This window comes from Hetaerina americana, unplaced genomic scaffold (assembly GCF_022747635.1).
Source record: "Hetaerina americana unplaced genomic scaffold, ioHetAmer1.1.p SCAF_15, whole genome shotgun sequence".
Lineage (NCBI taxonomy): Eukaryota > Metazoa > Arthropoda > Insecta > Odonata > Calopterygidae > Hetaerina > Hetaerina americana.
Genome location: NW_027286625.1, coordinates 5,056,850 through 5,069,630, shown reverse-complemented (window position 1 = coordinate 5,069,630; position 12,781 = coordinate 5,056,850).

Here is a 12,781-nt window from a genome sequence, read left to right as displayed (position 1 = left end):
AGACCTTTCAACCTTCCTATGTATATAAATAATACGTAAGACCAAGAACCAACAGCGTAACCAGAAATTGTATGAAGGATACCCTCATTATAAGAATACTGGTGCGTTTTAAATAAAACAAAAGCAACCGATTGTAATAAATTAAGAGTGATGAATGTGGTGATCCTTAAAAGAGTGCATTTTGTTAGGAGCCCGTTAAAAATAGGAGATAGATAGATAGAGGTCTTTATTTGGGCAAAATTGAGACCTAATGGTCCCTCGGGAGATATTGTAAAGAGAAAAAATCTAATAAATTACAATTTAGCAATTTAATGGATTTAATCATGTAAAAATAACTCGGCCGAGGCCAATCATATGAATTAAAGTTTATGGTGGTGTTGGATTATAATAATAATAATATTACAAGCAATATTACAAATAATTTTAAAAAATTTCCAATGTTTCACTTTTCCATCTTTAAGTATTTTAAAACATATCCCGGCGAAATATCTCTCTTACGCATGGAGTACCTAGTTGTGAAGCTATGAGCTCCAAGAAATTGTAAACCAACTCTTTCAAGATCATATTTGGAATTGAGTTTTATCCGTTTCTAACACCTAACCTTACGATTTTCACTCGTATACTCTCTTTGTTCCAGATCTCTGCGTTCTCCCACGGTTACTCATTGTTTTTTTTGACGTGAAAGTTATCAGATTTCAATGAAATACAATGATTACGCTCGACCCAAATAATTGACCAATGATATTGATTGCGAGAGTCAATTAGGTTTCCCTCCTCTTACGTGTATTCTCTGCGTATTTTACATTTCTATATTGATTCAAATAGCTGCATTTCACAACCAAGTACATATTTGCATTAAAATAGGAAGAAAATCCGAAGGAAATGGTTGCTGAGTTAATATACGTCCTAATTTACAGCTTCAGAAACTTAATCTTAATCTTCCCACTATCACTCAAATTCACCCAGCTCTCTCTTTTTAAATCGTAATCCGAGTACGAATTTCTTGCATCATTTGTTTTCTCGTAACCTTCTTACCACGATTTTACTTTACCCTTGTTCCTGGCACAAAAACGGTACCAGCTCAGATGAACCACCAGGAAATTTCGATCTTGGTAGAATTCACAATCATGGTTGGCCTGGAATAGCGTTTCTGTCGCTGATAATTCACGGGCAGAAATTTGCCATGGTAGTAATTTTAATAATAGATAATAAGTGAGTGATCAGTTATCAGCGTAGGATGATCGCTAGCTAAGGTTACGTGGGTAGCTCGTTTAGGGTCGGTAGTTCATAGAATGGAATCAGAGTGGAAACTAGACGTCGGTATCAGTCTACTCTTAACAGAAGACGCCAACGGGTCCTCATTTAACCTCCCTTCTGAAGGACGACGTGCTCCACTTAAAGTCCTCTCCACATTTTACCCCAAGGTAAGTATCGGGACACCACTAAAAAATCCTGTCATCGAACCCCTGGCTATCAGGGTGGAAGTCCAGTACATAAGTTACAGTACTGCATCGATTCCCTAATGGACTCATTCACGATAATAGACAGTTGTAACAAGAATCTTCAATTGCTTCATTGTCTGAGGTACAAATTACCTCGAACTTACGAACATACCTCGTACATCGGTCATCTTTATCAATATTTATGGCGGACACACCAAAGGAGCACGTCGTACATACTCTTGCGCGAATAATGTGGGTTCAAAACATTTCCCGACACTCGTTATTTCAACACCATTCTGCTTGCGCATGTACGTATTTATTTATTCATTTTTTTCCCCCGTCCTCTGGCCGCTTCCTCCCTCGGCCATTGTGCTTCCATGCTCCGTTCGCGATCCCAGAGTATGCGCGCTTCCTTCCCCTTCCGCCCGTGTAACAAGGACGCTCCCTCTCCCCTCCCCGACCCGACACAAAACACCCCTTTCGTCTCTCCGAAAGGGACCGCGAGGGTGGGTGAAATAGGGGGACAAAGGCAGGCGGGAGGGGATTCGGAGAGAGGAAGCCGAGAGGAGAACAGCGAATGAAAACCGCCGACCACATGTTTTCCGGTGCCTGGAAAAAGGGAGACCTATTTATCTTTAAAGCCTCACCCTCTTCTTCGTTTCCCTCCGCCATCCCCTCCCTCCCTTGCACCCATCCTCCATCTTGTCTACTCCTTCCTCCTCTCTCTCTCCCCCTACCCTCTCTCGTATCCTCCCAGAAAAAATGATGCCATTACGAATTCAACAGCCTTGACGCAACAAAGCGGCAGTTGTTTTTGTTCATTTTCGTTATTTTTTTAACATTGCACTTCAACCTTATTCTAATAGTATTATTATTTTTTATTCCTCACATTGCTCTTTTTCTCATTCCGGCGGACATTGAGAGCTCGCCGCACATGCGGCGGAGAAATGTGCATATTAATCCTTGGTGGGGAGTGGGTGGGGGGGATTACATAAGGGACGGCTAATGATGATAATTTCGCGTGTGCTTCGCTTTCGGTGGCACCGGGGGCGTCTAGCTGATACCGTTTTCCTGGCAGACAGGACGGCGAAGGGATTGCTTTCTTTTTAAAATGTAAGGGATCAGAATTGGGATTTTCTAGCAAACGAGACTCGTTATCTGATTTGTTTCCGGCACCTGAACAAATTAGGAAAATTTGGGTTCTACTATTTTTTAAAAGAAACAAAATTTTAAATGTAATCTGAAATTATTCCTCCAGAAAGATGTAGTTTTCGTCCCTCATACAAATATTTTCGACGGCAAATGAGTCGAGCGTGATCATTTGGGTATTATTTTAAATTGGAAATGCTTCCGAGGTCTGAGATTTACGAGTAGGTATATTAATTTTCATATTTTAAAAGTGTTATATTTTATGAAATTTTATTTCTGCATATATATTTGCATACTTATATTAATTTTCATGTACGCAAATTGATAAATTTATTAGACATTTTTCAAAAATTTACGGGGGAAATTATTTTCAACAGCAAATACATGACAATATTGTTTTCTTTTGAGTTAATACGTCAGCTCTGCGGTGTATTTGTGCAAACTTTTTCTAAGATTCTCTTAACTATTAGTCTTTATCGAAAAATCATTGAATTTATCGAAATATCATTGAATTTAAGCGGAAAATAATGTTAATGAATATCAGAATCGGTGCTTTAGATAAAATTTAAATGTAATAGTATTTTATCAAAAAGTACTGACTTAGTTCTGGCCTAGCACTGGATTAATATTGAATGAATTTATCTAAATTAAATTTGAAATTGAAAATTGAAATTAATCTTAAAATCATAAAATGTTCTAAAACATTGAAGGATGCATTATGATGACATTATAAAAACAAAAGAGGTTAACCGATTTGGTTAATAATTATCGACAGGCAACTTTAGTTATCGATGAATAATTATACTCGTATTTTGAATTATATAGCTAGTGCTAGCATTTGAATGCCCTCTTTTACATTATTTAATTGCTAATTTTTTATTAAATGAAAAATGTATAAGGATTGCACACACACATATATGTATATATGCATAATTATATAAATAAATAAATATTTATATACAAGTATATTTCAACTTTCAGTTTAAAATTTTAAACTTTACACATCATGTTTTTGGTAGAAAATTCTGTTTGAGGACAGAAAAACTTCTACTGTTCATTTTTGGGAACAAAAGGCATTCCTCCAGTAGCAGCAAAGAGACTTCAATATTCTTAAGGGAAATAATACTCTAAGGCTATGATTTTCGCTTCAAGTACTCGTGTATCAAAGGTTCACAAAATAAAGTTGCTTCAGGCCTTTTAAGATTACCTATCGGAGTGCAAGGAAAAAGGTTAAAGATATTTCGTATATAGAGCTTGAAGAGAGGTAATTTCTGCCTAGAACTACAAGGAGAATTTGACATAATAAAACTGAATGACTGAAAAACGGGGTTGAAGAATGTCTGTGAGAAGGTGCTTTTCCCCTGGAGTAAAACCTCCTTTTATCGTAATACTCAGCATCGTGGATTCCTCAAATCCCTCATGTAGTGTTTCCCGTTCCAAAAATGCCAAAGATACTCGAGTTCTAAACGTAACCATTTTTAATTAGTTTTAATGCATACATGTTTATTTAAAACATATTGCCCATATTAGTGTGCTATTAATTATGAAAACTTACCGCACAGGTGAATGAATCCTCGTTGGAAACTTATTTAAAATTAAAATTTTCGGCGCGAAACTTTTTTTCAGCTTTCTTTTTGGTATACTAGTACTTATGTAAAATATTAACAGGATTGCAGGAATATTATTTTTTACGTATACATCTTTGGTGAGGTAACAAAGAACTCAATTGGGGTAAATGAGCTCATAACAAAAGAAGTGTTTGGCAAAGAGAGTGGGAAGAATGAATGCATAGTGAATGTAAACTACGACATTATTGAGAGAGGGGGTGATTATCATACATCTTTGACAGAACGTATTCCAAAGATGAAGATGCTAAAATGCCTACCCAATTTGGCAATTGGTAATATCTGTGGTATTAAAAAAATTATAACTTTTTATGAGACAGCATCAATAATGGTGAATAATACTGTACTCATTTCTAAATGATTACATGATAGTGAACCTAGGGTATCCCAGGATAAGCATGAAGGTCGAATAAATTCGGTGGTCAAGGAGTGCAAATAGGAGAGATGGAGTGGGAAATCAAAGAGCTCTGAGGATTACATTCACTGGAAATTGATATGTACGAAAGAAGTGTGCAAGCATTGGTTGGGTCGTATCGAGGGAATCGATGGAAGTCGAATTGCCAACAAAGTACACGAGAAAAGGAGAATGGTTTGAGAGGGAGAGATTAATCGAGAAATCTATTGAGTGAATGTGATCTAAGGGACTCTGAAGGGAAGAAATATTTATTGTTCTCAGAAAAAATGGAGGAGAAATGTAAATTATGAAAATGGTGGATGCGGCAGGAGTGTGTGAGGAAATAAATTAATGAAAGGAAGTTACGTTTTTTTTGCTTACTCCGAAAGAGAACAGCGAAACCAATGGTTTATCTGCTCAAGTAAGCTCAAATAATGGAGTGGATGATAGTTTTTGGATTCGCTCGAAAATAGTTAGCCACGTGATTCGACCTTCCCCACCGGGAGAAAAAACTCAGCAAACTTTGAAAATTCTCAACTGTCGACTTACAATGATTATTTTAACTCACACCAACAGGCAATATTTAAAAACGTAAATTATTCTCTCCATATTTTAAAACTTAAAATTTGAAATATTTATACTAATTTTACACCGTTCTGATTGGATAATATTTCCTTGTCAGGCTTAGGTCGGTCTTGACGTTCATTTCCCATGGTCACTGTTATGCTTTCTTTCCTATTAGGCATTATCATGGATGTTGGTGCATTATAGGAACCGCATTCGTGTGAAAGGACTTCAGTAATTAATAAACGATATCAATATGAAGCGAAGTTTTGTATTGTTTAGAAGCATGGTCGTTGAGGCTAGAGAACAAAGATATTAGACTTTAGATTGGAGACATAAAATTTGGGTATCGGAGAAGAGCAGATAAAATAAACTGAACGGAAAGGAAGACCAACGAAGTACTTCGAAACATGGTAGGGAAAGAGAGAATATGGAATCAGGAGAAATTCTAAGATGGCGGAGCAAGTGGATGTGGGATAAACTGAGAAGCGATGGGATGCTGAAGATGGCTATAGAGGGGAGAATGCTGAGAAAGTGAGACAGAGGCAGGAAAAGAATGGGCATTTTGGATGGAATTAAAGGAGATATAAAAGTACGCAGAAGGAGATGGTTAAGAATATAATAAAGTATGCAGAGCTAAAGAATGAGTTATTATAACATTTATTTCGGCTTCAAGGATATTTTGAGTCATATAAGTTACGACTTATGTGTAGAGTAGTATGTAGTGCGTTGTAATTGATCAAGGTTCGATTGAACAGAATGTCAACGTTTTTTACACTTCACTTTTTGAATCATTACGAGTATCCTATGATACTATTTTCGAAATTCGTCTGTAGTTACTTTGAATTTTCTGCCACAAATGCTATTTTAAACCTACCATAATTGCTAATAATATAGGAACCGTATGTACAAACTTAACCCGCTTGCATTGAATTTCATTTCATAATCATTTAGAAGTGGGTTCCATAAATTTGTGAGATAAAATATTGCAAATGTTGCCATAAAATTTTAATTTAAGCTGAAACTATTTGAACAAAATCTTAGTATAAATAAATATAATATATTATATAATATTTAAATAGGATGAATAAAAAATTATTTCGATAAATTCGTCATTGAAACGGTATTATTTGCTAAAAAGAAGGGCATCAACAGCGATGCCAGAGATATCTACGATTCTATGCGTAGATTCAACATTTTAAAAATTTGTTAAATGACCAGTTAAAATGGTAACAAAGCTTAATTTCGAAGTTGGAAGCTATTTCGGTATCTGCCTTTGGTTGCTTTCATTAATATTTTGGTAAGCTCAATCGAAGTACTTTTTCGGATTGGTTCACGTGACTTTGTGACTGGCACTGTTCAACGTAGGTAATAAATTTTGAAATAATACATGTTGAGGGAAATTTGACCACGTCTCCCTGACATTATTACCTTTTTGGCTGTATTCTCTCAGTTTTTATGGTTCATCGATTTGTTGCACGGTTTCCTGATCGAGCTTGTAATTTGTGCCACGCACATTAGTCACAGTCGCATTGCATTGTGAAACATCTTGCCTTTCGAGTACGTCTCTCGCGATGGACCACTTTCTCTCTCTCTCTCTCCTCATTTACATTTGCTTTCTCTTCCTTTTCCCTACACTCCCACTTCCCGCCCCTTCTTCTCCCTCTCCCCCGGACTCCCTCCATTTCATAATCTCGGCAAAGGCCACAAATCACTTTTCTGGCCTTTCTCTGGGAATCCCCCTTCTTCCACCCGAAAATCTCCCCCCCCCCCGACTGAAACCCTCTCCTCGCCCGCCTTCAGAAAACCCCTCCCTCGCGCATAATTTCCTTCCTCCCCCAGGTCCCACATCTTCTCTATCCACTTTTGTCACGCCGCCCGTGCATTTTGCAGCCATTTTCCATCATGTGAATTTATTCTTCGACAAAGTATTTCCTCGCGGGGCCGTGGGCACGGAATAAACTTTTCTTTTAATTTTTTTTAATTTCTTGATGCGCGCGTATCTCATATGGTTCCACTTCCGAACGGATAATGGCATTATACTATTTTTGCGACCTTTCGGCGAATTCGGACCAGTTAGCGGATCTAGACAATCTCAAAGTTGATCATCATGAGTTGTCATCATCAGATATGAAAAAAAATAATTTTGCCACCTCTTTTCTAACGGAGAAAGTTGAAAATCATGTGAAATTAAAGAAAACGAACTAATTTTAGAGAACATTTTTGCTTAGGGAAGAGGATGCATTATAATTAAATGAAGAATACAATGTATATTCAATTGTTCCTGGCTCAACCTTGTGGAAATTCATTTTAATGAAATTAAGAATACAAAGTAACTTTCCACTGTCCTTTATTAGCGTACAACCGGTTTCAATGCTCAAGCGTCATCATCAGGTACAAAATAAATCAGTTGCAGTCCACTTATATACCAATCATGAGGGAGAGGAGGGATGGGTGAGAGAGGGGGGAGAGGAGGAGACTCCATTTTCTTTCGCCTCCTCCTCTCCCCCCTCTCTCACCCACCCCTCCTCTCCCTCATGATTGGTATATAAGTGAACTGCGACTGATTTATTTTGTACCTGATGATGACGCTTAAGCGTTGAAACCGGTTGTACGCTAATAAAGGACAGTGGAAAGTTACTTTGTATTCTTAATTTCATCATTAATACAATGTATCTTTCCACTGTCCTATATTCACGTAGAACTAGTTTCAACGCTCAAGCGTCATCATCAGGTACCCCATACATTGTATAGTGTACAGGTACCCTATACATTGTATACTGTAAAAGATACATAGTATTCTTCATTTAATTAACATGAATTTCCACAAAGTTGAGCCGGGAACAATTGAAGGATGCATTATTTTGGCAATCTACCATTTAAGGCAGGTTTTGAATGAATGCAAACTTAAAACAACTGCGTGTATTTGCCCCACTCAACAAAAAAAATACTGATATCCCATTTTACAATAAACTATTCTTCTAATCCACATTTATTCTACCTTCCTCATTCCGTCCGCGATGAATATCACTTTCCTTCCTCTACGTCGTCTGCCTTATGTTTTCGTTATTCTTCAGCATTCCGCCTATAAAATTGCTTTACATTCGAATTTTCTGTCTCTTTTGTATTTCTCCTGACATTCCCCTCTTATCTCCACCATGCAGAGCACTTCCTCGTTTGCTTCTCATGCTTATCATTTCCTCGTTTATTTTCTTTACTATTCATATCACCTTTTCAAACCTCACCTCAAAACTCTCCAGACTACTCCTAACATCTTCCGTCAACGATTATGTTTTCTCGCCATACAACACAACGCTTCACATAAATATTTTCGCTTATCTTTCTTAACATCCTTATTTCAGGTCCATGTCATCTACTTCTTCCTTCTCGTGAAAGGTCCTTTGCTTAACTCATTTCCTCCCATCATATCCCTAATACTTTGTCCATTTTGGTCGAAGATACTTTAAAGATAGTTACACCCCGTTTTACCTGCTTTAGTTTTTCCCCTCCAATCCTGACCGTTAGGTACTTTGGTCATGCAAGTTTTGGGTTTGACTCTATTTTTTCAAAGCGCATTTCACTGCGCCAAGTGAGGAAAAATGTTAATGTGCGTCGAAAATATGACGTGGAATTCTCCACGTAAAACATATTTGGGAGAGAACGCTTAATTCAAATAAACAACTACTTAAATATAAACTTTAAATTATACATTTTCTACCCAGAAACTGAATAAGGCTGTTTAACTTTAAATCGTCGAAAAAGTTAAATGTCTGTATTTCGTTGCCTCTCGTTATTTGGCTAAGGCATTTTTATCCTGTATTGTGTCATGTGAATCGTTTTTGCACGACTTTTCAAATTCGTTTGTTCTAGTAAGATGGTGCGTATTGTAAAATTTTGAACATCAAGTCCTTTCAAGTCAGATGGGTACTTTCATCTGATCCCTGTAAAGGAAAAAGGCGTTGTAATAGATGAAGGTATGATTGAACTGAATGGAAAAGTTTTTACAGTTCGCCTTTTTGAATTATCGCGAGTATCGCATGATACTATTATTTTCGGAAATCTGCGGAAGACAATATAAAGTTGAAATTAAACTTTGGTTTTGAGTATGGCGAAAGAGTAATTATTCATTTATTTTTAGTAAAGAGTATTTATATATATTTGCATTAGTCCGAAAAAAGCATTTCAGCCTCTACATCGGACTTTGAACAATGAAAAAACACACACAAGAATATTGACACAATTACATACACCCAAGCCCTAGGTGAAGGAAAACCCACCTAGGTGGGAATCGAACCAGCGACCTCTGGGTTGGCATGCGAGGACATTACCCCATCACTTGTAAAGTTATTGTTTAAAGCTGCATATTTCTATCTTCACATATTTACTAGAAAAATTTTTTACGTCATGCCGTATTCCACGTAGTTGTACGTATAGCTGGGTTATGAATTTAGGTTTAGATGGAGAAGTACAATTGGAAAGGATTCAGATATGAGGAGTGGAATATAATTACATTGTTAAATGCTTTCACTCTTTCAATTAGAATTTTGTGCATTTTAGAATATTCATTTAATAAATTAATTGTTATATTGCTAAAGGGAGCAAAATTTTTAAAGTTTTATTCAAAACACAGCTCCTGAAAATAAAAAAAATCAGCAAATCCCATTTCTATATTTCCAGTCACATTTCGTCAGTATTTAAAATAAATATTAATGTATGGAGAATATATTTATCAAACATTCTGAAACATCTAAGGGTGTCACTATCCTCACCTAGGCCTAATGATATATCATCTATCTACATCTATACACTACCCCGCAAGCCGTTGCAAGTGATAAGGGGTGTTAGATTACCAGGAAATTTACTTTCATTCAACCATTCCACATTCACATGATACCCCATCGATTAACCGAAAGGGCACGTGGAATGGGGGCGATCGGACAGAATTCATGCAGCATCCGAATAACACATTGCGGAAATTATGCATATTAGTAACTACTGAACTGATTGCACTTAGAAGACAGAGAAGTAAACCAATTATAAAGGCGAATTCAGATGTAAAGAAGTCACTAATTACCAGAGAGCGTTCTAACTCTGCAGGACGGGCAATTTACAAATGAATTAAGTTTAAAAATTTATTTATTTACGTGACATCCCACCACTCGCCCCAAGGACACGTGGCGGGGATGGGGGGAAGGTTGGACACCATCCATGTAGTGAGTTGAGGGGAATGTAACTTATTATGTTCCTAGCTACTTTCGCCAGTGTTTATCCATTTGCGTCTTAGTGTTTCACCCTTGTGACGATGTGGCAATTAGTGCGCGGGAAAAAGGCCCGCTTGAATTTATCAATTCGGCAGTCTATCTCTCTTATTTTGAGACAATTGTATGCCTATGTTATTGCCGTGCCTATGCTATTGAGGGACTGAATTACATCTTCCATTTTGGAATCTAAAACCACGCCATTGGTATTTTTGCAATAGTTTTAATCTAGCTCCGAGTCTTTGGATATATAAAAGTTGACATACCAGATCTTGTAGTAAATGCGTTACGCTTATTGTTCTTTTGTTCGAATTTGTCTCAAATCTGGCTCAAATCTCCATACCGTGTTCTTTTCTGTAGTCATTGTCTTTTAAGATTAATTCCCGTATGCTCGCCGCATATTCCATGCGCGGAATTACAAAATAAAACTAGCAGGTATCCTTCACTTTTTCATCGTTACATTTTCCAACTATACATTTGGAGAATGTCAGCCTCTTTAGGACCCCTCCGAAAATTGTGCGTATGTGGTTTCTCCACGTAAGAACTAATGCAACTTATCCCCGGGCTTTCCAAAATATCCCCGGAATTTCCTGTTATTTTAACCGTTGGATGTATTCTGTTATAATATGATTGATGATCAAAGGTATCAGGTAACTTTTCGCCCAAGGGGGTTTTACCTGTAAACGGCGAAGGAGAAACCCATGGGTTAACGATGTGTATTCGTTGTAAGGTCGCCAGATGATTTCGCAGAAAAAAAAATATCTCCACGATGGGCTCGGTAAACCCCTTTGGAGGAAGGATATTTTATTTTCCACATACATTTTTACAAGAAAGATCCATCTTCCATGAAACTTATTTGTTCCACAAGGACTAGCTGGATTCCAAAATTTTCAACCCTATTTTGGGATGGGAAAATGCTTCAGTCAACCCACAGAAATCCTTCTCTGAACATGAGTACATCTTACTTTGTCAGCGACTCCCCTGAATTGACCAATTTCCATTAATTCATAAGTTTTTTGTGTGTGTGACTCGTAAAATTTAAAAATTTCATTTGACTAAAGATCATACATCCACAAAAGTTTGTTGTTTGTTTACTTAGTCCGAAAACAGCACTTTGGCCTTTACATCAGACTTTAAAAAATGATACAACAGTATTACAATCATATACACCCAAGTCTCAGGTATAGGAAAAACCTCCTAGCCGGGAATCGTACCCGCCTTTGGATCGGCCGGCGAGGACGTTACCCCGCCACCACCGCGGTCGGTTATTTTTCAGCTAGAAGATTTAAAAATTAATTTTCATCTTAAATCGAAGAAAACATGATTATATGTATAACTATTTCAAAAATAATCACGATATTACAATCAATGGGATATATTGTAATTAGTATAAAATTGAATTACAACTATTGAATTACATCAGACAGTTGAAATTGAATATTTCTTCTTGAGCGTAGCGTTGAAAGTTTAGAAAGCGTCAGTTCACAAATTATTGTTTTAAAATTGAATGTGATATATTCTTTATTGTTATTTTGTACGAGTTTGAATAAGAAGTCTCTCTTGTTTGATTCCTAATTATGCAGAATAAGTGATGATTAATGATTCCTATCTGAAAGACGGTTGAAAATTAAATAAAAGTCTTGTGAAATGTAGGTTTGTAATTTTTGGGACAGCCACAATTGAAAAATGTCAATAGTAGATTCTACAGTATATGCGCACTGCACTGGCGACACGTAAATAGGCGACATTTTTCGGAAACCTCATTCCCTTTGTTGGACCCTTGTTCACCCTAATGTACAAAGTTTTCGCAGTATTTAATATCTAAGAACGAGTGATAGATTATCACGAACGAAACGAAAAATCGAGCAAACTCTCTCGAAACCATAATTTTCATTTCAACGAGATCACTCCCGCGCCTCGAAAAAAAATACAGTTTAACGTGTCCAACACGTCGAATCCTTTAGTCGGTCGGAACTTATTTCATCCTGTTCACTGTCGGATGAACCCTGGGAAAAGAAACAGTGAGAGAAATCGGTTTCCAAAGCCCCAGCTTCTCCATCCACGCCTGACGAATGTTTGTTGAAGACGGGAGAGACCTAAGATTGCTGAGTGTTCAGAAATCCCAGAAAGATGGTGGGCATTGTGGCGGCCGTAAATATCCTCCTCTTTTAATGTCGATGACATGAAAAAGGAACTCGGGCAGAAGAGGGTGGGGTGGGGAGGAGTAAATCAAGTGGGCGGAGGGTAAGGAAGCCGAGGCCGAAGGGGCGGAAGAGGGAGTGGGAAGGGGGGTGGGGGTGAGGGAGGACGTCGGAAGTTTCCCGAGGAAAACTTGGAATTAATTTCGGG